Consider the following 27,905-nt stretch of genomic DNA (forward strand, 5'->3'; position numbering starts at 1 on the left):
TTTCAAAGGTTTCTACAACTCAGCCATTATGGAATGTTCCATTTGCAGGGACAGCAACCTGCCCCCATCACCAGCAAAGGAGTCCCGCCCAGCATTCTGAAGATGACTGTGTTGCAGAATACTTGCCTTTAGAACATGAGAGGATTCTTTCTGCTTGCTGACTGGCTTTTGAGGACAAAATGTATGTTCATCAAATGTGTTGCACCCAGGGTTGTGAGTTCACTCCTTGAGGGGGCCATTTAGAGACCTTAGGCAAATAGATTTAAGAAAAAAAGGGGTGGTGCTGGGGTCTTGCCAAGAGGGCAGGGGACTGGACTCGATGACCTCTGAAGGTCCTTTCCAGCTCTATGAGACATGTATCTCCACTGTTACAAACTGCTCACTTCCTCTTCCTTCTGGCTAGCAGCTTAGCTTGTTTGTTGATAAGCACCTACAGGAAAAGTCTCAGCGTAACAGAAAATACATTTAACCCTAACAAAGCAAAGCAATTTGCTAGAGGAATTACTAAAAAGAAAAGATGAAATGCACAATAGCTGTTGTCTTTTCCATGAGGAAGCTCCTCGATTTTTGTTATCATTAGCACTTGCAATCCTCATTTCAGATCATGTTTTGAAAAGCAGTTTGAATTAAATGTATATTTTAAAACTTTCATTTCTAAACCCAAACCAAATAAATGTACTAATTAAAAATGGAATAGCCACCTTGTTACTAACAGGTTAAAAGTGTGGAATTTTAGGTTAGTGGGGAAAAAGGAGGGCCTAGAAAAAGCCTCCTACAATCCTTCTAACTATCAATATTTGTATTCTTTACATGTTCATATTCAATGACCTCAGCCTTCCTGGACTAGCCACCCGGGTGTTCTAATGCTGCCAGGAAGGGCAGTAGCTTTGCGCTCCCTGAGGACCGTAGTGTGACTGACTGACTCCTAAAATAGGTGAGTGCACTGTGTACAATGGGAGGCCAACACTTGTGATTTTATTATGAGTCTCGTAATATTTAGTGTTCTTCTGAAAGGCCCAGGCGCTGGAGTCATGTGATTATATAGGATTCTCAGTTTTCCCTGTTAAAAAAACGTACATTTCTAGCCCTCATCGTTATGGAGAAAAGTTCAAAAATGTGATGTGTGTGACCTAAAGAATCTGTGTAGAAGGCAAAAAAAAAAAAAATCCCCACAATTAATATTTAAAAAACCTCTGAATTTTTATGGTCTGACTTACAGTATTTCAAAGTTCAGGTTTGGCAATACTGGGGATGGCTGTGCATTCCCTGTTCCCATGTGAATTGTTAATGAACCCACATTGAGGGAGCCACATGTTGTGCTTGCATAAAAACTGATTGCACAGTTCCGAAGGCAGCATTGTGGTATCAGATGCTGTGCAAAGGGAGCAAGACAGAGAGACAGACCGATAAAGATGCTGTTTTTTAACCAGTTTATAAAATGGTCAACATTTCAATTTTGATAAAAAGAAGTTGCAAAATATTTTCTGCAGTTTTGAGCACGTACAGTTAAGTTTGTTAATTCATTGCTGCTGAAAGGAATCAAAACTATTATCCTTCCAGCACGAGACATCGTGTCATAATTTTCCCAGCACCTCCACCAGAAGAAATTTATATTTGGAAACATTATATTGTATATTGTAATTACTTAAAGGTAGGTCAATGTAAGAGTCCCGAGACGCCCAGCCCTTGGCCTAGGGCGGGCGGCACCCCAAAAAGGGTTAGAACACCAGCCCCGCGCTCAGTTCGGGGCAGTCAGCAGTTCACAGTTGCAACAAAATCCCGGCCCAGCCCTCAGTCCAGGGCGGGACAGCAACACAAGGGTTTGAGCACCAGCCCAGCCCTCAGTTTGGGGCGGGGCAACAGCACAAGGGTTTGAGCACAGGCCCAGCGCGGGCTGGCCCTGTCAAGGAGGGGGGTAGGGGGTCGCAGGCCCTCCCACTCCACTGTGACCCGGCCCGGGGCCCTGGGGGTCGCTCACACACGACCACGGCAGTGGGGATCCAGGCCGCAACACACTGCCATGGGTTCGGGAGCGTCGTTCCCCGGGCCACTTCCTACCTCTACCTCCACTGGCGGAAGGTCCCAGTCCCTCTGGTCAGGGGGTCCTGCGGGGTCAGTCTCCTCCAAATTGTCCACCTTCGGGGGCTCCGGCCAGTCGCTCATGTTGACATCATTAGGATAGTCGGGCGGCGGTAGCACGGTGGGCCCGAGGCGACCCTGGGCCAGAGGGCTGCAGGGGTCCGCCGGGACTCTGGGGCAGGCCGCTCCTGGGTCTTCTTCCAAGGTAGGGGGTCTCTGCTGGCATGAGGGTCCTGGCAGGTCTGGGAAGTCCGGGTAGTCCCCCTGGGACATCTGGATCCGGAGTTGTTCAGAGCCGCTGGGGGCTTGCTCCTCTGGCTTGGCCGGGTGGCGACAGGCCCTCTGCCCTCGGCGCCGGGGAGCTCGTGCAGGCGCGTCCTCCCTGCCCGGAGGCCCAGGCTTTAAAGGGTCCCGAGCCCTGCCCTTGGCCTTTCTAGCCCTGGGCCCCACCCTCTGAGGGGTGGGCCTCTGGTGTTCTGGTTCCGGGCCTGCCCACCAGGGCCTCTGCGCAGCCTCCTCTGCCTCTGAGTCAGCAGGAGGCCATACTGACTCACTACAGTCAAATTTTGGGTGTAAAATGCTTGACAATATCCCTTTAAAATAAAACCAAAGATATAAGTAGTTCCTCTGAAAATATAACATATAGCAAGACCATAAAGCCAATAGGGCAGCACTGGTCCTCAATATTAGCTCTATCTTTCTAAGACAAATTACTAGAGAATCCTATTTTATGGTTCAAGACCATACAAGTCAAAAACTCATTCTGTAAACACACATACAAATTTGGATTCATGTGAGATTGAAGAATAACTGTGATACTCCTGGAATCAGATAGAAGTTTTGTCCTGAGACAGAGTGAAGTAGAGATTTGTGGATGACCTATGCTCCACTTGGAGTACAAGGGTTTAAGTAAGTAAGTACATAGTAGTATATTATTTGAGTAACTTGAGACAGAGGGATAATTGAGTCATCAAATCAATACTACTGAGTGCCTTTCTTGAAGATAAGTTTGGTCAAACAGGTTATTGGGTTCAGGGGGGGAATAACTGAGTGGAATTTGATTGCCCTCTTTCTTCAAGAGGTAAGATGAGATAATAATTTAAGGTCATATCGGGCTTTAAAAATCTATAAATTCTGAGGTAACACAGCTAAGTCAAGTTACTCATGTATCTGTAGGACCCAGTCTTAAAATAGTGTAGTTTTAGTATGTTGGGTTATTTCTGAGGAATTCTCCCATTATTTTAACAAAGTGGCAAATCTACATTTTTGCACTCCTGATCCATCATAGAGTAATATAGCTAGTAAGTTTACAGCTGAATTCAGTAAGAGCTGTTAGGATTTATTTTGTATCTGTAGCCTTTGTAAATTGCATATTGTAGTGATTCCTTTAATCAGTTGAAGACTATGATAACTCAGGACATGAAAGTATTTTTAATTTATAACTGCTATTTTAGTATGAGGCTGTCTGTCAAAGGCTATGTGGAAAATAAACGTCTGATCAGCCTAAAACAAAAGAAAAACTCCCTGAATAAGTAACCAGCTGCTGAAGCTTGTCTTTTCACCAACAGAAGCTGATCCAATAACAGATATTATCTCATGCACCTTGTCTGTCTAAGGCTATGTCTACACTAGCCCCAAACTTCGAAATGGCCATGCAAATGGCCATTTCGAAGTTTACTAATGAAGCACTGAACTACATATTCAGCACCTCATTAGCATGCAGGTGGCCGCGGCACTTCAAAATTGATGTGGCTTGCCGCCGCGCAGCTCGTCCAGATGGGGCTCCTTTTCAAAAGGACCCCGCCTACTTCAAAGTCCCCTTATTCCCATTTGCTCATAGGAATAAGGGGACTTCGAAGTAGCCGGGGTCCTTTCGAAAAGGAGCCCTGTCTGGACGAGCCGCAAGGTGGTGAGCCACGTCAATTTCGAAGTGCTGCGGCCGCCCGCATGCTAATGAGGCACTGAATATGTATTTCAGCGCTTCATTAGTAAACTTTGAAGTGGCCATTTGCATGGCCATTTCGAAGTTTGGGGCTAGTGTAGACATAGTAAGAGTTTCCATTCAGAAATCTACTTTGCAGCCTGTCCTTCAATAGTACCCTTACTGGAAGGAGTGTTCTTAAAAGTAAGTAAACTTCTTTGTAAAGGTGATTTTGATCAAAGAGCAAGGGTAAGTTTTAGTCATGGAAAATGAATAAAAACAACTGTTGTGGTTTTATGAACAGTTGGAACTTTCAATTTCTCTCACATATATAATATTCATGTTCACAAACGTCACAGCTTTCTCAGATGTATTTGATAGTTGGACAATACTCAACAACATTAGGACAATGCACAAATTTGCAAGTTGTGTTTAATATGACTTACTCTCTAAAATTCAAAATTCCAAACTCAACCTACATTAATTGTGACTTTTTACTCATGAATACTAGTGGAAATTAAATGTAATTTTTACTTTTTCTGAGCAGTTGAACTGGTGAGTGTAAAATTTGCCTTTCACAAACATTTATACCATATTACAGGTTGAACCTCTCTTGTTCAGCACTCCAGCAATATCCAGTAACATCCTTAATTCAGCATGATTTTAAGCAGCCAGACAACAACTTATCACAGGTGTAGACAAGTTTCCAATGGTCCCATAAAATTTGTTTACAGCCAACAGTCCTGGCTGTCAGTGTTCTGTGCTGTTATTTAGCTCTAATTTACCCTAAATGTCTTCTAAGAGCCCAGTAAGTAGTGAGAGGGTTGCTAATGCTGCTAGACCATATTGACCTCCTGTAGTGAAAACTTAATGGAAAGCATAAACAAGGGGGAAAAAAGAAATTTATTTAGAGTAAAATGATGAAGTTTTCTTCATTCTGAAGTACTCAACTTATTTTAGGCACTGAAGTAGTTCAATGAACGTTAGAGGGACTACTCACATGAGTAAATGTCCACCCTTCAGTTTATTCCTTAGTACTTTTTATTTGGTGTATGTGTCCAGATCTAGAAATGATATAAAACATCTTTTGATGTAGTGAATGCTTGACACCTAAACAAGTGTTAGAGATGTATTTCTATGAGGTTAAGTGATTATTTCTCAAAAAAATGTTGGGAAGCTTTTAAAAAGAGCATCTCTTAACCAAGGAGTATTTAAACTAACCAGGGATTATATTTTCATATTTCTTTTATATATATATTTTATAAGAGACATGATATTTTATAGCACCATCACTATGACCTGCCACTTCTCAAAGCAGAACCCTATAACCCTCATATTCAACCTCGGTATATGGTTGTCATACTTCTTACAAGGCTTGCCTTGCAAGTACTGTATCATGTGAAAGGTCATGGTCTGCTGATATTTGTTGTTCTTTCAAAATATATATATCAAAATTGTGTATGTTGTTATGAAATTTTGCTAAATGGTTGTTATTGAAATTGTTGTGAGTTTGGGAGACACCCACTGCTAGACTTCCGAGGACAAGAAGAATAATGATCTCCACTCAGGCAGCATTAAACAACTATTGGCCATTAGGGAAGTGAGAAAAGAGACTTTTATTTGAGACAGTTGCATAAACACTTCACAATAGGGATTGCTCAACTCTGTGATTCAGCAAAGCTCACCACTACATGCCTGGGACTCATCTTCCCATAGAGATAGACTGAAAGTTTAAAATAAGGGATAATAAAATCAGGAGACCACCTTTCTCCACCCAGCCTATGTTGAAGGCAACAAGAATTCTGGGAAGATGAAGAATGAACTGAAGAGACTAGGCCCGGAGTGAGAAGGAAGTTCAACCTTTGTACTGAGGACTGTAACCTGCAATATGCACTAGAATGAGGAAAGGTATTTGATTCAACTCTTGCTTAGTTTAAATATTTAAGATTTAGAATCTGTTTACTTTGTCTTTTCATAAGGTAACTAACTCTGAACTTTATATCTATGCCTTGTAATAATTTAAAAACTATATTTCTGTGGTTAATAAACTGATTTTAATGCTTTATCCTTACAATGAGTTTTCTAAGCGCTTGGGGAATCTGCTCGGATTGCAGTCTGGTGCATGGATACTGTTTTTTTGACAAAATAACAAACTACGTAATGAGCTTGCCCTGTTCATTAGAAGGCCTTGAGGAGTGTAAGGCAATATATTTTTGGGATTCAAGTCTGGGTGCTTGGTATATTTGCTGGTATTTCCCTAAGAGTAGTTCATAAGTGGCTTGGAGAGCACTCATGCAACTTAGCTAGATACACCTTTGCATGCTGGTGATATTAGCACCTGGAGGGGTCTGCTGGTTGCCAATGGCAAAGCACAGTGAAAAACAGCTCAAGCTGGAGAGCTAAGGGAGCATAATGGTCCCACAGTTCTAGGTTGCACACCAGCACAATCCTGGCACAATCACAACATACATTTGTTATATGTAAGTCAATATTGGCTTGGCCCAGCAAGTTACCAAGTGTCCCCTGTGAGGCCCTGAGTTCATTGACCTCAAAATAGGAGTTGAGGACCCTGCACAATGCACACAAACTTCCAGGATCAGTCACTATGTAATTACTGGTTGATCTGATTAATAACAAGCAGAAGGAAAAGGAGAGATCTTCTAGAACGGGGCGGACAACAGGTTGGGGAGACTGCTCCAAGAATTTGATGGTAAGTGGTCAAGGACTGCACTCTACCATGGTAGTAATGGAGGAGGTGTGGGGTCTGGGATGCAGATTGGGTGAAGGAAGGAGTTACAGGGGCTTGAGTTGTGACCTAGGGCAGAAGGGGGTTCTGACTTGGGTTAGAGGACTGGTCTTTCATGCCCTGGCAGGCTGCTCAGAGCAGCTAAGTGCAGGGCCATGTGCATCTGTGAACAGCCATGAGCCCAAGGGGAGGATGGGAAGGACTACTGTGAGTGCTGCCTGTTCTTTAAACAGGCAGCTCCCATTGGCCAGAAACTGAGTGGCAGGCAGGGAGCCTGACTGAGGCTCCCTCTCCTTCCACAGGCCAGATCTAGCAGCTTTGCCTGGCCCTGTTCTAATACATACTCTTCAAGATTTGCTTAAATGAAAGTTCATAACTTTAACTGTGCTTGTCACTGGCACATAAGCCTTTGAGCTTTAATCTTCCAACATATAAAAATTATGGAAAAAGTTACCTTACTCTGGGTTTACGTATTTCAATGTCTGACCAGCCTTGGCTTTTGAGGAAGAACCAAGGAATAAGGCCATAAAGTGAGGAAAGTAATTTGCATGAAAAGTTATATCGAAAAACCCATTCCAAAATCAGGGTTGTTACTGAGAGCCTAGTTTGAAGCACGTGTCTGTTTTAGTGTTGCAAGGCAGCAACGCTGCTGCTTTGAATGCACTTTTTTTAGAGTGAAGTGAATGCTTCCTTGATAATATAGGTCTATCTACATGAAGTAACCTTAGGATATGTGGAAAAGTGGAATAGCCTAGCACTAATTCCAAAGCAACCTTGTCACTGAACTATCATCAAACAGATAGACAATATCTCATTTGTTATGTACAGTTACTAGTCAAGTCAATAGAAGACTTCCATTGATCTAGAAAAGAGTGCTTAAAATGTAAAAGTTACAATTAAAATATAGGTATGAGTTTAGCAAGTTTACCGCTTACTACGTAAACCCTTCTACTCCGAGTGGAGCATAGGTAATCCATGAGTCTCCTCCACCTCACTCTGTCTTGGGACAAAACTTGTAGCTGACTCCAAGAGTACCCCACTTGTCCTTCAGCCTCAGTAGATCTTTTCCATGTTGTTGGAGGTCTTCCTCCTTTGTGTTTTCATTGCAGGTACCATGTGAGAGCTTAATGCACTATGCTGAATGATGGTTTTCTGAGAGTGTGGCCTAGCTACGCCCACTTTCTTCTCTTTATTTGAACGTCAAGTTGTTCTTGTCCTGCTCTGTTCGAAATCTCCTTATTTATGATAACATCTTGCCATGTGATGTGAAAAATGTACCTCAGGCATCTATTTATGAATGTCTGTAGCTTGTGATTTGAGGACTTTTTAGTACACCAGGTCTCACATCCATACAAGAGCACACTCTTCACATTTGCATTGCAGATCCACAGGTTTGCCTTTGCAGATATTATTTGTGAACACCATATGGGACTAAGAATCTTGAATACAGCTGTTGCTTTCCGTATCCTGGCACTGGTATCCTTATCTGTCCCTCTACCTCTTCCCATAATACTTCCCAAGGAGGTGGACTGCTCCACATCTTCCAGTTCATCCCCTCCCAGTGTGATGGTGTCATTGTTGGAGGGGTTGATCCTGATTGTCTTCGTCTTTCCCTTATTAATGCTCAGTCCAGTCACTGAGGCAGTTTTAGGGTGACATCATAAGCAAAATCAATGTCCTTTAGCTGTCTGAAAAGTGTCCACTGAATGCCTTGTTGATGGCCATCTGTTGTTCTGCTCATAATCCAGTCCATTGTGATCAAGAACAAGCAGGACACCATTGTCCCACTCCTGACAGTACACTGAAGGAGTCTGCCAAGACACCACTGTGAACAACTTGGCATGTCAAGGGTTTGTACTTTGAATGGATCAGGTTTATAATATTGGATGGCATACCACAGTGTTGCAGCAGTTTCCACAAAGTATCTCTATCAACACTGTTGAAGGCTTTTTCAAAGTCTATGAAGGTTATGTACAGAGGGTAATTCCACTCAAGCGACTGTCAGTGATCACTCTGAGAGTTACTATTTGGTCATCTCTCACTTCGGAAGCTGGCCTTTTCTTCCCTGAGCTGTCTATCAATTTCTTCTCTTCATTCTCTCCAAGAAAAGCCTATTGAACACTTTTCCTGGAACAGACATTAACGCCATGGCCCTCCAGTTCTTTAACTCCTTCAGGTTACCTTTCTTTGGATGCTTGATAAGGTAGCTATGTTTCCAGTCTTGTGGGAGTAGCAAGGTTGGGACCATGAAAAACAAATGTGTTTGGAGACTGGTTGGGTATTTTTACTACTTGGTCTGCCTTTAAACTGCTTTCTGGAGTCAATGAGTTCTTTCAATGTCAGAGGCACAGCTGCAACCCTAATCATCATGAGGGGCACTCAGTTACATATGAATAATCTGAAACAGCAAAATTGGTATAGAATTTGACACAAAAGTAGCACTGGGATGGAGGTTGATTGGCTAATGCTGCCCTATTATGTTTGGACCTGTGGCCTTACATGCAGTGATTTAAAATTATGGGTCTCTCCTGATGCTCAGCATTTGTTATACCCAAAGATAGTTCAATTATTTCGACATTATTGCATTGCATTGCTTTGCACGGTGCTGCATTGCATAGGAAGTGTCATCAGGCCTCTCAAAAAACACATGAAATAACAATTGAACTATCTCTCCTTTCTCTCTCAGTAGGTCTTTTCCAGAAACTGCTAGCCAGGAAACCAGCACCAGCTCTGCAAACTAGCTCTTGCTTAATATACATTCCGGTAATTGCTACCAGTGACTTGTTTGTACGACTGTAAGCCATAGACTGGGGGTGGGTAAAATATGGCCTGGGGGCTGCATCTGGCCACTGAGCCTTTCAGTCCATCCTGCCACCATCCTGTGACCCAACGGGAACCTTAAGTGAGCTGCCTGTCTGCATTCTCACATGCTGCTCAAAGTGGCTGGCTCTCGGGGCCATGTGTGCCTCTATGCACTGCATGCCCCTAGGGAGAGGAGCTTTGTGTGCTGCCCTCCTCCCAGCATAATCTTGCAGTTCCCTTTAGCCAGAAACCAGCCAATGGGACCTGCCTGGGTTGTGCTTGTGGTGTAGGCAAAGTGTGGCAACCCCCTCCTCCTTCCCCAGAAGTGCATGGCATGCAGGGATGCACATGGCCCCCACAGCTGGTGACTTTGAGTGATGTGCAGGGATGTAGCAGGCCGGGAGCCTGCCCCAGGGCTCTGGTGGACTGCTGGCACCCCAAGACAGAGCCTGTACTTGGCATCTCCTCGCTTCTTGCATTCCTCAATTGCCCCAGGTCACAAACGAAATCCTCTTTACTCCCTGCCTTGCACCCCTGCACCAGGCCACACCCCGCTCCCAGACCTTGCATGCTCTCCTACACCATTCCTCCAGGTCAGAATCTTCTCCAGCACTCATACTTCCTCCCAGACCCTGCACCCTCTCCTGCACCTCAATCCACTGTCCTAGGTCACAAACACCGCCTGCCTTAGATCATGACCAAAACCCCTGCACCCCCTCCAGTACCCCTGCTCCTGATCATGACCCCCCCTCCCAGACCCCAGTGTCCTGCCTCAGGTCATTACTCCCTCCTTCATCCAAACTCCTTCCCAGACCCTACATCCCCTCCTGCATCCCAATTCTCTATCGTGATCTCCTTTCTGCAACCAACCTCCATCCCAGACCCTGCACATCATAGAATCATAGGGCTGGAAGGAACCTGAGGAGGTCATCCAGTCCAGCCCCCTGTTTCAAGCAGGATCAACCCCCACTAAGCCATCCCAGCCAGGACCTTGTCAAGCTGGGACTTAGAAACCTCTAAGGATGGAGAATCCACCATCTGTCTAGGCAACGCATTCCAGTGCTTTACCACATGCTTTGTGAAGTAGTTTTTCCTAATATCCAACCTGCTCCTCTCCTTCTGTAACTTCAGACCGTTGCTCCTTGTTCTGCCATTTGTCACTACTGAGAATGGTTTCTCTCTATCCTTTTTAGAGGTCCCCTTCAGGAATTTGAAGGCTGCTATTAAATCACCCCTCAGTCTTCTTTTCTGCAAACTAAATAAGCCAAAATCCCTCAGCCTCTCCTCATAGGTCATGTGCTTCAGCCCCTTAATCATTTTTGTTGCCCTTCACTGAACCTGCTCCATCACATCCACATCCTATACTGGGGGTCCAAAACTGGACACAACATTCCAAATGTGGCCTCACCAGTGCTGCATAGAGGGGAACAACCACTTCTCTAGATCTGCTTGCAATGCTCCTCCTAATGCATCCTAATATGTCGTTAGTGTTCTTGGCTACACGGGCACACTGTTTACTCATATCCAGCCTTTCATCCACCATAACCCCTAGGTCCCTGTCCGCTGCACTGCTGCTTATCCAGTCAGTCCCCAGCCTCTAAATATACTTGGGATTTGTCTTTCCCAAGTGCAGGACTCTACACTTCTCCTTGTTGAACTGCATCAGATTTCTTATCAGAGAGGTAGCCAAGTTAGCCTGTATCTTCAAAAACAGTAAGAAGTCCTGTGGCACCTTATAGACTAACAGATATTTTGGAACATAAGCTTTCATGGGCTAAGACCTGCTTCATCAGATGCATGAGTGGGGTTGGGGCGGGGGGTTCAGAGGAGGATCTAAAGAGGGACTCTCAATAAAGGAGATGGCCAAAGCTGACAAGGTCTATTCAGACAGCATGGATGTGACCCATTATGGGCAGTTAGTGTGGAGTTGTGAACATCCATTTCTTATAAACATCCTTTTTGAGTTTAACCTAACTAAGGATTTCCCTGTAAACCAAGCTAGTTGCCTACCATATTTGCATTTCTTACTATGTAGTGGGCGGGTTTGTTCCTATGCCTTCAGTAAGACTTCTTTAAAATACTGACAGTTCTCTTGAACTCTTTTACTCTTCAGCTTTGTTTCCCAAGGAATCCTGCCCATCAGTTCTCAAAGGGAGTCAAAGTCTGCTCTTTTGAAATCAAGGGTCTGTAAGTTACTGCTCACCTTTCTCCCTTTTGTCAGGATCCTGAATCTCCCATCTGATGGTTGCTGCAGGCTGGGTTGCTACCCACTTCTATTTCTCCTACTAGTTCTTCCCTGTTTGTGAGCAGCAGGTCAAGTTGTGCATGGCTCCGGTCGGTTCCTTTAGTACTTGTACCAAGAAATTATCTCCAACATTCTCCAAAAACTTTCTGGATTGTCTGTGTGCTGCTGTATTGGTCTCCCAACAAACGTCCTGATGATTAAAGTCTCCCATAAGAACCAGGACCTGTCATTTGGAAGCTTCTCTTAGTGGTCTGAAGAAGTCCTCATCTACCTCATCTCCCTGATCTGGCACCAACTACAACACCACCTCTGTTGTTTCTACCTCTAAGCTTAACCCAAAGACAACCAACTGGTTTTTCTCCCTCCTTATACTGGAGCTGTTACCTATCATACTGCTCTCTCACATAGAATGCAACTCCTCCTCCTTTTCTCCCTTGTCTGTCCTTCCTAAACAGTTTATACCCTTCCATGACCGTGCTCCAGTTATGCAAATCATCTCACCAAGGCTCCATTGTTCCAACCACCTTATACGTCTCTGTGCCAGAGCCTCTAATTCTTCCTGTTTGTTCCCCAGGCTTCTTGCATTTGTGTACAGGCACCTTAATACCATCAAAGGGTGCAGCCCTTGACCAATTATGTAATTCTGGTAGCGGGCTCCCATCAAAAATCATTGCCTACCCCAATATAGACAGTATAGTTGCCTATACTGTTTAACTGAGAAACAGAAGTGGAAAGAGAAACATCTTGCTCCTTTTTCATGTTGTCTATAGATGACTAGATAGGTAATAAATGTTAATGTTACCCCATCTCTGGATAACATTAAGGCATTTTTCCATACAACCTGTGTGCTTACATTTCTTCAGTATTGATAGACTCTGCTGAACCAATGCCAGATGGAATATTGATACCAAATGCCTGTATTGGCAAAATCTATTACAGCATGTGCAGGTAGAGAGTAAAATTACATCATGTGTCATGGCTGAGCACCACAAATATTTTTTTTCTTCATCTCAAGTGACATTATAATGTATACTCTGAAATGTCAGACAATGTAACATTGGCAAAATGAAAGTTTTTGTAGCCAAGCAGATCAAATCTATTTTATTTTAGCAGGGGAGATGAAGTTTAGAAAATATTCAACCTAATTAAATATATAAATATATATACGTCTATCGGGGATGGTCTAGACAGTATTTGGTCCTGCCATGAGGGCAGGGGGCTTGACTTGATGACCTCTCAAGATCCCTTCCAGTCCTAGCATTCTATGATTCTATGATATCACTGGTATTTAACATAAAAGTACCTGTCCTGTGCAGGTAAACCTGAAAAATTGTATCTGCTCAGTTTGTAGGAAATCATAATTTCCTTACACTTCCAATAAAAGAATCAAGCACTAAAAGCTTAAAGGTGATAGACATATGCACAAATATGTCTTCTTCCCTGTACCCAACATCTAGGATTGGTTTGTGGACACCATCTTCCATCTTTGTTTGAAGGACCATGAAAGTTTACCCGTTTACTGTTGTCTTTGATGAAATCCATCTATTACTTTATTGGTTTTACTCAGGATCTCTTTCCTGCCATGCTGTCTTCACCAGGTCCTCTTCATTCATTCCTGTTATATGTCCCAAGCACCAAAAAGTGTGCTTCCTGGACTTTGTCAGCTATAATACAGATTTTTACTTCCATCTTAATTCTTTAAAGAGACAATTAGGAATGAGAGGGCAACTCTCGTAAGGCTCTGTGCCCTCAATTTACATTGACATATTTGGAAACCCCATTCATGCAACAGTGACAACTTCTGTTTTCCCTTTGCAGGTGATTTCAGGAATAAATCAATGGGGACGCAAAAATTATTGATATAAACGTAAGTGTTTTTACTTGCCAAAATGCATTTTATTAGCACTACAGCACATATCTAAAATACCAATATACAAGAGCAACCCAGATATAGGTACCCAAAGTCTGAGGTAGTGTCAAGTGGTCAGCAGCAGGTCCCCAGTGTCCAGCCTTTCTCCTATTGCTGGTGAGTATGATGCCTCAATACATTTTCTATAAAATGTCTCCAAACTTCTCCAACCTTACACACTGTGACTTTTCTTTTCATATGGTGCTTGAAAATAGCACATAACTGATAGCAACACTTTGCAAACTAACAATTTTCCTCATATCCAGCTAGCATCTTCTAGTTATAGCACCAGCAAAAACTAATAACCAGAAACCTTCGATCTAATGTCAGCTATCCGTACTTCTGCTCCTTCTCATAGTTCTTCTAATCTTTTTCTATCCTCATCTGCAAAATTGTAGCTGCAGCTATTTTGTATGCTTATGCAAAGCTCAAGTTATTCCTGGCAACATGGTATTCTCACTTCCCATTAATGATGAATTCTTCATCATCATCATCATCATCATCATCATCATCAATGGGCTCAGAGCCAGTTGGTGTCCAATGCATCCCTCACTATATCCTTCCATCTTTCCTTATCCAGTGCAGAGAGGCTTAATTTCTGTAGACTAACTCTGCACTAATCTACTGTATCATCTACAAATGATGGATTAGTCAACAATATCGTTGTGGTTATGTCAAATCCAGTTCTTTCGTAACTGAAGCCCCGCATGAAACTCCCACAAAGATATCAGAAAGGAGACTAATATATCTACCAAAGATGATCAAGTAGGATAGCAGGCCACATCTTCTTCCCAGTAAGATGGCACATACTGTATGGGTAGATGGAGGTTGTCAGTGGAAGACTTCTCACATATATGGGGCAATACCATGTGCAACAGATAACTGTGAGGTCAACTGCAGAGCATGTGAATTTAGCAGTGGACTGAGAGAGCTACAGAAAAGTCTGCTATGATGTCACCAGTATTTAGACATGAATAAACTGACTTTTCTTATTTACTGAAGGTCTTGCTAAAGAAATTATGCCTAACCTAGTTCGTATTACATTGTGCAGTATGGAAGTTTAAACCTTTCTATCCCAGAAATATGTTTTTTTATATACAAGACAATAGTGACCATAATCTCTTGTCATCTCAGATTCATTTCAAAATTCTGTGTTCCATGCATTTTCTTATAATATAAAGGAATAGGAAAAGCATTGGCTATTCTAAAGAAAATGATCATCCAGCCTATCATCATTAATGTGGAGATGGCCTGGGTAAGGACGTATATGTTTAAGGAGAAAGATAATCATCTGTATAGCCTGCAAATTTCTTATTAACATGCAAATAGTGTTACCATACATTTAAGCTCTGTATTACAAACCGCACTTCTTTAGCTGTTAAATTCATTCTCTGAATATTTAGTAAGATGAATAAGAACTGAATGGCAGCTCCCCAGCTGGATGCAATTCCAGCTTAAGCAAGATGATAAATTCTAATATGAAGATGGAACTTATGGAAAGTGGCCAGAGCAAAAAAGCATTTCAACAGTGGAATTCTAGTTCAGATGCCATTCTGGAACGAAAAATGTTCCAAGGTTTCGCTCCCCTCATGGAAGAGCCAAGTGTGTGATCCTGTGAAATTTCATATTACCTTGCAAAGGAGACACCGAGGGTGGCTTGAATTAAAAAAGACATAAAGAAATTGCTTTTGACGCACGTAAATAAAAAAATATTTGTTCTCACAAGAATTCCCAAGCCACTAAAAATAGAGTTTTCCTCTTCCAACAAGAAGCCTATGACAGAAGTCCCTATACAGATCATTAGAGCTAGTTGTTTTTTTTACATTTTAAAGAGGAAAAAGACATGAGCACATGCATGTGGAGAAAGAGTTAGTCAGGATACTACATTGACTTTGGGGCTCACATTTGGGGGTAATTCAGATTGTTTACCTCATTTTAGTTCCAAAAATTACAAATGTTATGAAGTCCTGTGGCAACTTATAGACTTACAGATATTTTGGAGCATAAGCTTTTGTGGGCAAAGACCCGCTTCATCAGATGCATGAGTGGGGCAGGGTTTCAGAGGGGTATTTTACCCCTCCACTTATGCATCTGATGAAGCGGGTCTTTGCCCATGCAAGTTTATGCTCTAAAATATCTGTTAGTCTACAAGGTGCCACAGAACTTCTTGTTGTTTTCGAAGATACAGACTAACATGACTGCCTTTCTGAAACAAATGTTATGTGCTTTTAATATTTGTAATAGCATTCATACAACAAGGAGTGCAATGATAGCGGTATCTTTTTCAGAACCTAGTAAAGCACCATGCTGAAAGCCAACTGCTGTGTCTATCCTACAGCAATCCTCCAAAAAAAGTTCTTCCAGAAGACCTCTTCCAAAAAATCTTCTTTCAAAAAAGTACATCCACAAACAAAAAAGTGCATTGAAAAAATTGATCGCTTTCAATAGAGACTGTCCACACAATCCCTGCTTTTTAGCAAGAACGAGCCAGGGATCAAAAAATCTGGAGCTATTAGGACTGCTTTTTTGAAAAAAGGGGCCCCTTGAGCATCTGCATACCTTTTTTCCCCAAAAGAATCTTTTGGAAAAAGGTGCTCTTTCTCATCTAGGAGAGGAAGAGGGCTGCCGGAAAAAGTTCTGCCCTCTTCCATTTTAATACTGAAAGAATGTATTTTCTGTGCAGACGCTCTATGGGATCTTTCAAAAGAGACTATGATTTTTTGAAAATACTCGCTAGTGTAGATGCGACCCAAACATCTAATGGAGGTTTAAAGCAGTCTTGACCATGTAGATAATGGGGCGTCACTCTGGTAGATTTCCAATGGCATAAGATCTGGCCAATAAGCTAAAGTCATCTAAGGAAAAAAAAAAGAAGATTCTTGTATTTAAAAAAAATAACACACAGAGCCCTCCAAATAAGCTTTGGGAAAATTTTTACATTTGTGTTCTTTTCACATAGCTGAACTTCTGTACTACATGAAAATGATTACTAAAATAAATCATGAGCACTTAGTACACTGTTGAAAATCAGGTCTTTCAAGCAGGATGAAAATTATAGAAATTCCCCCTCCCTCTACTCACAGAAGCAGTTTCTTTTTCAGTGGCAGAAGTAAGAGTTCTTCTCCAGTTTATCTCTAATTTCAGGTATTTCCCTTCTTTTGATAGTTATTGACCATTTTATAGCTTGAGCATATTAGATGTATTAGCTTATTAGAAGAATAAAGCCAGACTCATTATCATTTAGCTCAGAGAAAGTCAAAGGATTTTTAAAATACTTGTTCCCAAATCCATTACCAAGAGTGACTGGTACCTTTAAAAGCTAGCCTCACAGACCTATGTGCCTCATAAAGGAAAATCCCTAACAGAACGATTATTCTGGAAAGGAAATGCAGAGCAAGCAAGTTTTTTGCCACTCAATTGCAGCAAACTTCTAAAATCAATGACCTACTTTTGTAGTTTTCCTCTTTCGTGATGGCTTTACTGGCATCACAGGCTAATTACAATGTGCAACATTATGGCAGGGGGTTCTTTGAGAGAAGACTTAAAGATCATGAATGAGGAAAAAGAAAATTTTACTAAACAGTTATTCTTATATGAAGGCAAATATAGTATTTTCCTTTTAAAGTGACACTAACGAGCATTTCATTCCACCTATGCTATTATTTGTGACTTATATGCTTAAGTTCAACATGATCTGAACAAGAATATTGGAACTAGAATGAAATGATACATAACAACTATGTCTTTACCAGGTTTTGCCCTGATAGTAAGAAATATAAAAAATTGATCTCTCAGCGCTCAGTTTTGGAAATAATTTATGACTGCTTAAATAGTTGTGGAACAAGAGCGATTTTAAAAAGCTGGCAGCATACTGTCTGAAATTATTACTGCACAATAAGCATAATGCATGCAAGTCATCTTTGAAAAGTCATAGAAGATAGGAGGGACTCCAGAAGACCAGAAAAAGGCAAATCATAGAATCATAGAATCATAATGCTGGAAGGGACCTCAGAAGGTCATCTAGTCCAGCCCGCTCTTTCAAGCAGGATCAACTCCAACTAAGTCATCCCAGCCAGTACCTTGTCAAGCTGGGACTTAAAAACTTCTGGGGATGAAGAATCCGCCACCTCTTTAGGCAATAGATATAGTGCCAAGCTATCAAAATGGAAATGAGAACACCCCAGGAAAACGTGGACCAGTCATCTCGTCTGTGCCAGGAAAGATAATAGAGCAAATAATTAATGAATCCATTTGCAAACATCTGGAAGATAATAAGGTGATAAGCAATAGTCAGCATGGATTTGTAAAGAACAAATCTTGTCAAAGCAACCTGACAGCTTTCTTTGATAGGATGACTAGCCTTGTGGATAAGGGGGAGGCAGTAGATGTGGTACACCTAGACTTTAATTAAGGATTTGATAGAGTCTCACATGTAAATCTGCACCTCATTTGCATTTTTTATTTCCCTCAGTTGCATACCTCTTTCAAAAGAGGAATGCAAGTGTAGACAAAGCCAGAAAGTGCAATTATAAAGTTTGTGGATGATACCAAGCTGGGAGGGGTCAAAAGTGCTTTGGAGGATAGGATTATAATTCAAAATGATCTGGAAAAATTTGAGAAATGAAGTGAGGTAAATAGGATGAATTTCAGTAAGGACAAAAGCAAAATACTCCACTTAGGAAGGAACAGTCAGGTTCCAACATACAAAAAGGGAAATGACTATCTAGGAACGAGTACTGCAGAAAGGCATCTCCAGGGTCATATGGATCACAAGCTAAATATGAGTCAACGGTGTGACTCTGTTGAAAAGTAAAGCAAATGTCATTCCGAGATGTATTAACAGGAGTGTTTTAAGCAAGACATGAGAAGTAATTATTTTGCTGTGCTCTGATTAGGCCACAACCAGAGTCAGTTCTGGTGCCACATTTCAGAAAATATATGGACATATTGGAAAAAATCCAGAGGAGAGCAACAAAAATGATAAAAAATCTAGAAAACAGGTAAGAGGGAGAAAATTATTCTTCTTAAGCTCTGATGAAAGGACAAAAAAGCAATAGGCTTAAATTGCAGGAAGAAATGTTTACGTTGGATATTAGGAAAAAATTCTTAATTGTCAAGGTGATTAAGAGCTGGAATAAATTGCCTAGGGAGGTTGTAGAATGTCCATCATCGGAGATTTTTAAGAGCAGATTAGGGCAATTAGGATGATCTTGGTCCTGCCATGAATGCAGGGGACTGGACTTGATGACCTTGCGAGGTCCCTTACAGTTCTACTATTCTGATTCTCAGTCCTATTTAAACCCCGAGGGCTTAGTGGCGCATAGAGCCATATGCTGACTCCCTGCACCTGGGTGATTTTCACGCCGTGAACCTTCGACAGGAACATATATCTGGCCACAATGCAATACTCTGGCAGGAAAGTCACGGGACAATTCAGGCAGAATCTTTTCTCTTTCATTTATATGGCTTGTTTGATTTCTTTCACGTATTTGCTAGGGACCGATCATTCTTCATGACCATTCAGATTCATTAGCAAATCTTTGTGCTTTTACGGAGAAATGCACAAAGAGCTAAAGAAACTGTGGGGAAAAGAGATTTGGGGCCTGAATTCTCAAGTACACTATGGCTGTGTCTACACTTGCCCCCAACTTCGAAGGGGGCATAGTAATCAGGGCCACGGGAGATTACTAATGAATTGCTGCGGTGAATCCTAATTTTCCCCCGTGGCAACTTCGAAACTTCAAACTTTGAAGTGCTGGCATGCACGTAGCTGCATGCACTTTGAAGTGCCCGCCCAATTTCAAAGTCCCTTTACTCCTCAGAACATATAAATAAATTTAAATTTATAATTTATAAATAAATTTATATATTTTGAGGAACAAAGGGACTTCAAAGTGACTGTGCTATTGCAAAGCGCCCACGGCTACACGCAGGCTGGCACTTTGAAGTTTGAAGCTTCAAAGTTGCCGCGGGGGAAAATTAGCCTAAAGAAGTGGTGCCCATTCACCGCAGCACTTCATCAGTAATCTCCTATGGCCCTGATTACCATGCCCCTTTTGAAGTTGGGGGCAAGTGTAGACACAGCCTATGAGGTATCTGGTAAAGGAGCTATAAAGAGTTTGAAAATACACAGCCAAATGCACAGCCATGTGAAGGACCTTAATACAAATGAGAATCAGTCCCTTCAATTTCTGGGAGCTTGTAAATCATTGGCCATTTTACCATGCTTCAGGGAGTGGTCTTAGTTTCAAAAATGTTGTTCTCTTATCCTGTTCTGTGGCATATGATGTCTTGTTCTATGACTCATCGTACTTCGACTGAAGTAGATCACAGGATGTGCTACCTCTTTTCACGAAAATGCAGAGAGTATGAGTCAGGCCCTGCACACGCTTACACACTTGTGCAGAATAAAAGCTGTGGGAAAAAAAACACTTCTCTTGCTTCAAATCTGAGCCAAGAGTATACTCAGAGTCTAGCAGGGTATTTTAGTGCCCAAAAAGATTGCAAGTATTTTCTCATTTCTCTCAACCTGCAGGGCAAGCAGTTGAGAAGGCCTGACATGCATGCTACTAATTCTGTACTTAACACTAGATCTGCTTACTAAGTCCAGTTAGCTCTACCTTTGGAAACACAGTGATGACAATTGTTTGCACAGGGGTTAGTGATAGTCCAGTTTGGCTTGCGAACCCTTTTTACTGGTGATAATATGCGAGAAAGATAGAAACTTGGCTCAAAGATTGCAGGGTAAGTGTGTAAGGTTGGCAACAGAGACCTTTTATTTGCAAACAGCACATTTCATATGTAAATTCACAGTGCTACCGTTAAGGTCACTTTTCAGAACAGAAATCCTTGGAAGTGTTTCAAGGCTGTTTTGTATAGGCCACTTGCCTTAATATATACTCAACCATCGATTAACTGAAATATGCAATTATCTACAACAGAGCAAAATTATTGCTGTGGAGATGGGAATGTGCTCTCTCTCTCTCACAAACACACCCACACAGAATAATATGGCAAAAGTGGCAGCCACAACTTATTTTTTAACTAATACCTAAGTGGGGTAAACCATCCAAAACTATCTGGTAGGGTTGTTCCAATGGTGATCACAGCTGGCTCCAATGGCCCATAAAGTCCTATAAAATGATGACCAATGTGTAGCTCTAGCCCACTCTACACACTCTGACCTGCCTGCCTGGATACCAGTCTCCTGAGCCCTCCTCCCCAGTTCTTCAATGCCAGAGAGCTGAGATGAAAGGAGCTATGAGCTGCATCAGGTATGCAGGCATATCACCTTTACATGCACTGTGAGTTTCTAGGACCAAAGCCCAAATAGCCCACTGGGGTTTAGAACTCTGGCCGGACCCGGTCCTGAACCACCACAGGGATGTGCCTGTGACACTTGTAATTTAAACACTTTACCTGAAGTTTAAACTCCACCTGAAATTTTGAGTAGAAGGTGAAAAAACTCAAACGGTAGTTTGCCAATTTTGCCATAAAGGAGGAAAAATCTTTTCCAGGCCCACCACTGTGGATCATGTGTCCTCAGCACCACCAGAAATCAAGCAATAAGCTTAGGAAACATGGGTGAGACTGAAGCAGGGAAGTAACTACCTGAAGCTACCTTTCCCAGATACATTGTCCTCCCACCAGGGCTACACATCAGGTATTATACCCAAAGGTGGTGGTAGTGGGGGCAGGTCAAGCCCCAGAGCCTGAACCAAAATGCAACATGTGGAGTCTCCTTTCCCTTTCTCTATCACACTCTGCAACATAAGGAAGGGGAGAAGAGAAGGAGGAAATAAATACAATAGGGTTGTGACATTCACGAGGGTTGGGTGTTGAGAACCCTTGCGAATGCTGAATTTTCGCTAATATCATTTTACCCCATAATGATGATGAGATCAGGTTATTGCAGTTCAGGAAAGTCCTCTGGACCTTCTGGTAGATCATCAGGATCAATGTTGGAGGAAGCAGACTGTAGAGGAGATGAGGGAGGCGACTGTGAGGCGGGTGTGACTGCCAATCTAGTTTTGAAGCCTGAGGAGAGGACACCTGTAAAGATAATGTAGGTGGTTCTTTCTTAAGGAACAACGTGATTGGCATCTGTTTTCATTTTCTTTGGAGTTCCTTATAAATTTCCTGGTACAGGAACAATGCCTGGTTTATCTGCCAACCGATCTTGAGACTCTGATCCAACAATGGATTGTATTGTGTGAAGGTACCAGTTAGCAGCTTCACATATTGAAACGCTAAATTTATTTTGCTAAATTTATGCGAGTCAAACTTTGCTTGCTCTATTTCCTCAACTTCATCATCTTTATCTTCTTCTGCACTTTTTACCAACCTCTCCAGGTCTTCTGCCATCAGTTCCTCACCATGTCCCTCAATCAACTCCTCTGTCCATGAAACCTTTGCCACCCACTTGCTGAGCAACACTCAGAATTCGTTTCACTTCTGAGTCTATGGAAGGCAACCCCATAAAGTCATTCACTGCCTCCTTCTATAGAGGTCGCCAACAAGCATTCACTGTTTCTGGTTTCAGCTCATCCAAAGAAACATTCATGTTATTAATACAGTCAGCTATATCGTACTGCTTCCAACACTTAGCAACATCAATGTTGAGATCCATGTCCACTGCATTTCTTATGTGGGCAAACATATGCCAAGTGTAATAAGCTTTCAAGGCGCACATTAACCCCTGGTTGAGAGGCTAGAGGAGCGAGGTGGTGTTGGGAGACAGGAAGATGACCTTGACCTTTGGGTAGGCAAACTCTAAACTTGTGGATGGCCTGGGGCATTATCAACTAGTAATAGAACCTTGAACTTAAGGTTCTCTGAAGTGAGATAGGTTTCCACCTCTGGCACAAAGCACTTATGGAATCAGTCCAGAAATAGCGTTGCTGCGACCCAAGACTGCTTATTTGATTGCCAACGTATGCGCAAGAGGTTCTTATTTTTCCTCCCCAATGCCCTGGGGTTTGCAGATCGGTAGATCATGCCTGTCTTTATCATGAAGTCTGCTGCATTGCCCCACAGAAGAACTGTCACTTGGTCTTTGGCTGCCTTAAATGCTGGTGCTTGCCTCTCTGCCTTGGAAAGTATGTCCACATGGGTGTTTTCTTCCAAAATAAGCCAGTTTAATCATCATTAAAAACTTTTTCTGGCCTATAGCCCTTCTCCTCTATGAGCTTCTTTAGCATGGTAGGAAATACTTCTGCAACCTTGTGGTCAGCCAATGCTGATTCGCCTGTTAATTTGATGTGATGCAGTGAAAATCATTTTTTAAAAGTACTGAGAAAACCTTTACTTGCAATAAACACTAACTCTGTAGTTTCACTGGTCCCTTCACCTCCTGCTGATGCACAAAAATTCTCGTATAGGCGCTTCGCTTTCTCACATATGACTGGTGTATTGGTAGGCACTCATTTCCTAGTCATATCTTCCAGCCATATATTCAGTGCCCTTTCAGTATTTAATGTTTTACTTTGCACTTGATGGGTAGCTTTAGCTGTGGCTGGACCACTTGCTGCTACTGAATCACAAACGTTCTTTTCCCTTTTCTTGATGTAGCATATCATGGACTCGTTCACGCCAAACTGGCAGACAAGTTTGGAGTTGCTCATTCCACTCCTTAATAAGTCTAAAATTTCAATTTTCACTTCAAGGGAATTCACATGCTTGGCCCTTTCCTCTTTAGGGACACTTTCCCCAGGAGCACTAGCACTTTTATCTCTTCTGGGGGCTATTTTCCTGCAAGACGAGACTGTGTGGAGCTGGAATGCTGTCTAGCAGAACACTGAGGCTTGCACATTAGCAATGATCAAACATTTCACTTCACCATCACACAATGGCGTGTGGCCAATTTGAATTTCAACTCGCAACAGCCCAGTTTAAAATTTAATAATTTTACAGTACTGCGATTTCATGAGCTGCAAGAGAATAATTGAATTCGCGAATGTTAAACTCGCAAATGTTGTGACCTTCCTGTAAAAGCCGCTGCCTGCAGGAAGTGGGGTGGGGGAACAAAAGAGGAAGTGTGTGGATTACAATTTCAGCTGTTTCTAGTCAAGATCTGCCCTTCCCTGTAGAGGGTGTCCTCATTGCTCTTGTCCCCAGCCTGTTAACTGAAGTAAGCTTTTGTCTTTACTTCAAATATCGATCACTATAACTGCAAAATTATTATTTTGAATGAAACAAGAATGATCAATAACCATATGTATCACGTAGCTATAACCTATACACAGAGATACAGTCACAATGTCCAGGCAAAAATATATCTTTCCTCACATATCCAGAGCAGAACATTAGCATACAAATTCATCTCTAGCGTAACTCCCAGAACTGATACAATTCATCCCAAGCTGAAACCCAAGATACAGATCTACCAGCTTTTGGTGAATTGGAGGGGGAAGTGAATTCCTTGGCAATCTAAAAGTGCTCTGAGCCTTGAAAGATTCTCAGATAGTTCAGCTCTTTCTGGAAAAATCTTCCACCAAAGAGAGGGAAGTCAGGAACTTCAATTTATGTGTAAAAATGAAAAACATTATTTAAAAACAAAACAAAGCAAACAAAAAAACAACTTTCTTTCTCTCACCCAAATCCTCTGAAAGACCATTTCTATCCTTCATGCAAGATCAGTACTGGACACAGTGTTTTTAGTTTTGTTTTTCAGCTCATCTTTAAAACCCAGAGTCAGAGTTATTTTTTAAAACTCATGAGTAGATATTTGATGCCAAAACAGCTTTTGTCTGAACTAAAAATACAATATATGGTAATAACAACTGATTCATGGACTGCTGAATTTGTTTGGAACCTCATGCCTTAATATGGTGATCTAGCACTGGTAAATAAGGTGTTTGCAAAACTTAATATATTACTCAGATGTAACTAGAACTCAGAAGCAAGAAAAGCTGCAAAGAGTTTTACTTTGGAATGTTAATATTGAAAAGTGTTATCTCTTTGTATAGTTTCTTTAGTTTTATAAGACAATATGGGAAATGTGAAGTGTCTAGGTACCTCTGACAAATCATTTAAAATAATGAAGTCAGATCACTCGCTCACAGACTTCTGATTTCATCGACTTGGGCTTGTCACCTGTGGAATTCTGCCAAAGTGGCTTCCCAAGGGTGCAAAGGGAGCGATACAAACCAAAGATATGGGATGTCTTCAAATAGCAGGTGCTATTTTTCTGAACAGCACATGGGGTTAAATTCTGCAGCTTCTTTCCCTTTTCCTGGATAGCTGAATTCATAGATTCCTTTTGCCATCTTAGGCCTCCCAAATGGAAACCTAAATGACAAGAAGTTACAGAATGAGTATTTTGGACAATGTTGCAATGAGTGTGCTCTCCAAGATTTTGATTTCCTGTGTGAAATTTGAGAGTGTATGACATGTGAGTATAAATAGCATTCACCTTCCTACACGCTGAGAAAGCCAGACTTCTTTTCAAAAGAGAGAGCTTTTCAATTTGTTTGTTTTGCTGGGAGACAGGAAAGGAGAGAGACGTGTGCCCTGTGCGGAGCAGAGCTTTAGGAACGAGGTTTTCCTGGGTCAGGCAAAAAGAGAGTCGTTCTCCAGCAACAACAGATGGAAGATTGCAAAGAAGCAGATGATGATCAGTTAGGGAAAGGGAGAAAACTACTGCTGCCAAGCTGTAAAGGCGAATGCTCACCATCAGGGTGCCTAGAGGTCAGGAAAGGCTGGGGCCTGACATCCTCCCTTTTCAGCGCTAGTTCTGTCTTGTGGGATCTGTCCCTCATAATACAGGACAGCCTTCTGGCCAGGTCATACCTTCCAGACCATCCTTTTGGGGTGCGCCAAAAGAACATCCAATCAAGAATTCTTTCAGATTCTGCACATGCTTCAGAGCTTTTGCTTTAGTTTAGCCAGTCCAGGTCTTTCCCAGTTGGATTCTCCACAGAGGTTCTCCTATTATTACCCTGTCTTTCAGAGTTGTTAGATGAGCCCAGACTGCCAGTTCTACTGGGCTCTGATCCAGGGCTCAATGACGGACAGCTCAATTTTGCATCTTGTCACAGTGGTAGATTGAAGAACTTCAGATAAAATGTCTGGCCTTCCCAATGAGTCACCAGTTTCTCCACTGCAGGTCATATCTTTGTGTTACCAGGTCTCAGACAATGAGAGCTCCTGGGTAGTCCCAGAACTGAGGACACAGGTTTGCTCCATTTCTTTGCCTGTCTCGTCCAAGCAGCTCTGCTTCCTTTGATAAACATCACCTCCAACTTGCATAGGCCAGGCAGGACAGCCAAACAGGGCTGTGTGACCTAGGGGTCATCCCAAAATCTCACAATCCACGTTTCTTCTTTTCTCAGAAAGCCAGAGGGTTCAGCTGTGCCATCAGAAATGATAAAATGGTGGAGACTTCTTCAACTTCTTCTTCCCATCTCCCTTACTGACTGAGTGAGCACAGCGTGAATGAGGTGTAGCAGTAGCACTCGCATTCACCGTGTCATAAAGTTGAGGTCACCGCTAAGCAGGGGCTGACTCAAATTTGATCTACTGACTCATCAAGCAAAGCAATGCTAGAGTTGCAACAAAGTGGTGAGATACTGTGAGGGCACATTCTTTTCTGGACTTGAACCTTTGTGTGTAATGTCCGAGTACTACATTTCTTGAGACAAGGGGGGTATGTCTATATCAGATTATGAACTGTATGTTGCATTATATGCTACACACATCTAAAGTTGGCCCAGGGTAGCTTACTGGAATGTATTCCAGATGGCCTCCCTTCCCAGGAAAGGTGCTTGACACCTAATTGGAGGTTTATCACTGAGAAGCCACCAAAACTACATTCTAGGGCTATTGACTGATTGTCTCTCAACTACTGGCACATACAATGGAACAATGGCCTTTCATACAGGTGGAACATTGAAATGGAACATGTATGACTGGAGCTGGGCTAGAGCTTCCTAGGAGAGCACATGTCAGAGACAGAGAGGTCTACTTAAGAGCAAGGAGTTGCTCTATGTGTAGGGAGACAGCCATTGCCACGTGAAAGAAGGACTTGCAGAAAGTTCAGTGCAAGAGAGTATCTGCCTATCCTGAATGGCTGAAATACCCTACCAGAAGGGGCAAGATGAGAACAAGAAAGGGTACATCTCAGGGACTGGTCTTTTAATTATCCAGCCCTCTGACTACTATCCCATGCTTCTCATCCATGTGGGCACTAATGATACTGTGAGGTGTGACGCTGAGCAGGTCAAGAGTGACTTCAGGGCTCTGGGGGCACGGGTCAGGGGGTTTGGGGCACAGGTGGTATTCTCTTCAATCCTGCCTGTCAGAGGTAGGGGCCCAGGCAGAGACAGGTGTATCCTAGAGGTGAATGCTTGGTTGCGTAGATGGTGTTGCCAGGAAGGCTTTGGTTTCTTTGACCACGGGATCCTTTTCCAGGAAGGACTACTAGGCAGAGATGGCGTTTACCTTTCGAGGAAGGGGAAGACCATATTCGGACACAGGCTGGCTAACCTAGTGAGGAGGGCCTTCATCTAGGTTCAACGGGGGCAGGGGAGCAAAGCCCGCAGGTAAGTGGACAGCATGAATACATGGGAGATGAATTTGAAATGGGAGGGAGTATGGGCTACCCTGGGAGAGTAAAAAGAGGGCCAGAGCAAAACTGGGAGGCAAGACCAAATCAACGTCTGAGATGCCTATATACAAATGCAAGAAGTATGGGAAATAAACAAGAAGAATTGGAAGTACTAATAAATGAATACAACTATGATATCGTTGGCATCACAGAAACTTGGTGGGATAATACTCATGACTGGAATGTTGGTATTGAAGGGTACAGCCTGCTTAGGAAGGACAGACAGGGAAAGAAGGGAGGAGGTGTTCCCTTGTATATTAAAAATGTACACACTTGGACAGAGGTGGAGATGGACATAGGAGATGGACAGGTTGAAAGTCTCTGGGTTAGACTCAGAGGAGTGAAAAACAAGGATGAGGTCCTACTAGGAGTCTACTACAGCCCCCCTAGCCAGGTGGAAGAGGTGGATGAGGCTTTCTTTAAACAGCTAACAAAATCATCCAGGGCCCAGAATTTGGTGGTGATGGGGGACTTCAACTATCCAGGTATATGTTGGGAAACTAATACAGCAGGGGACAGACTGTCCAATAAATTCTTGGATTGCATTGCAGACAACTTTTTATTCCAAAAGGTTGAAAAAGCTACCAGACGGGAAGC

General features: G+C 42.4%; 1 long non-coding RNA gene across 1 annotated transcript; it reads left to right on the top strand.

The window, feature by feature from the left end:
- The first annotated feature begins 891 nt into the window (after positions 1–891).
- Positions 892–27,170, top strand: LOC142004473 (uncharacterized). The gene is made up of 3 exons (XR_012643001.1): positions 892–934; positions 13,612–13,660; positions 27,113–27,170. It is a non-coding gene; the product is annotated as an uncharacterized LOC142004473 (long non-coding RNA).
- The last annotated feature ends 735 nt before the right edge of the window (positions 27,171–27,905 follow it).

This window comes from Carettochelys insculpta, chromosome 1 (assembly GCF_033958435.1).
Source record: "Carettochelys insculpta isolate YL-2023 chromosome 1, ASM3395843v1, whole genome shotgun sequence".
Lineage (NCBI taxonomy): Eukaryota > Metazoa > Chordata > Testudines > Carettochelyidae > Carettochelys > Carettochelys insculpta.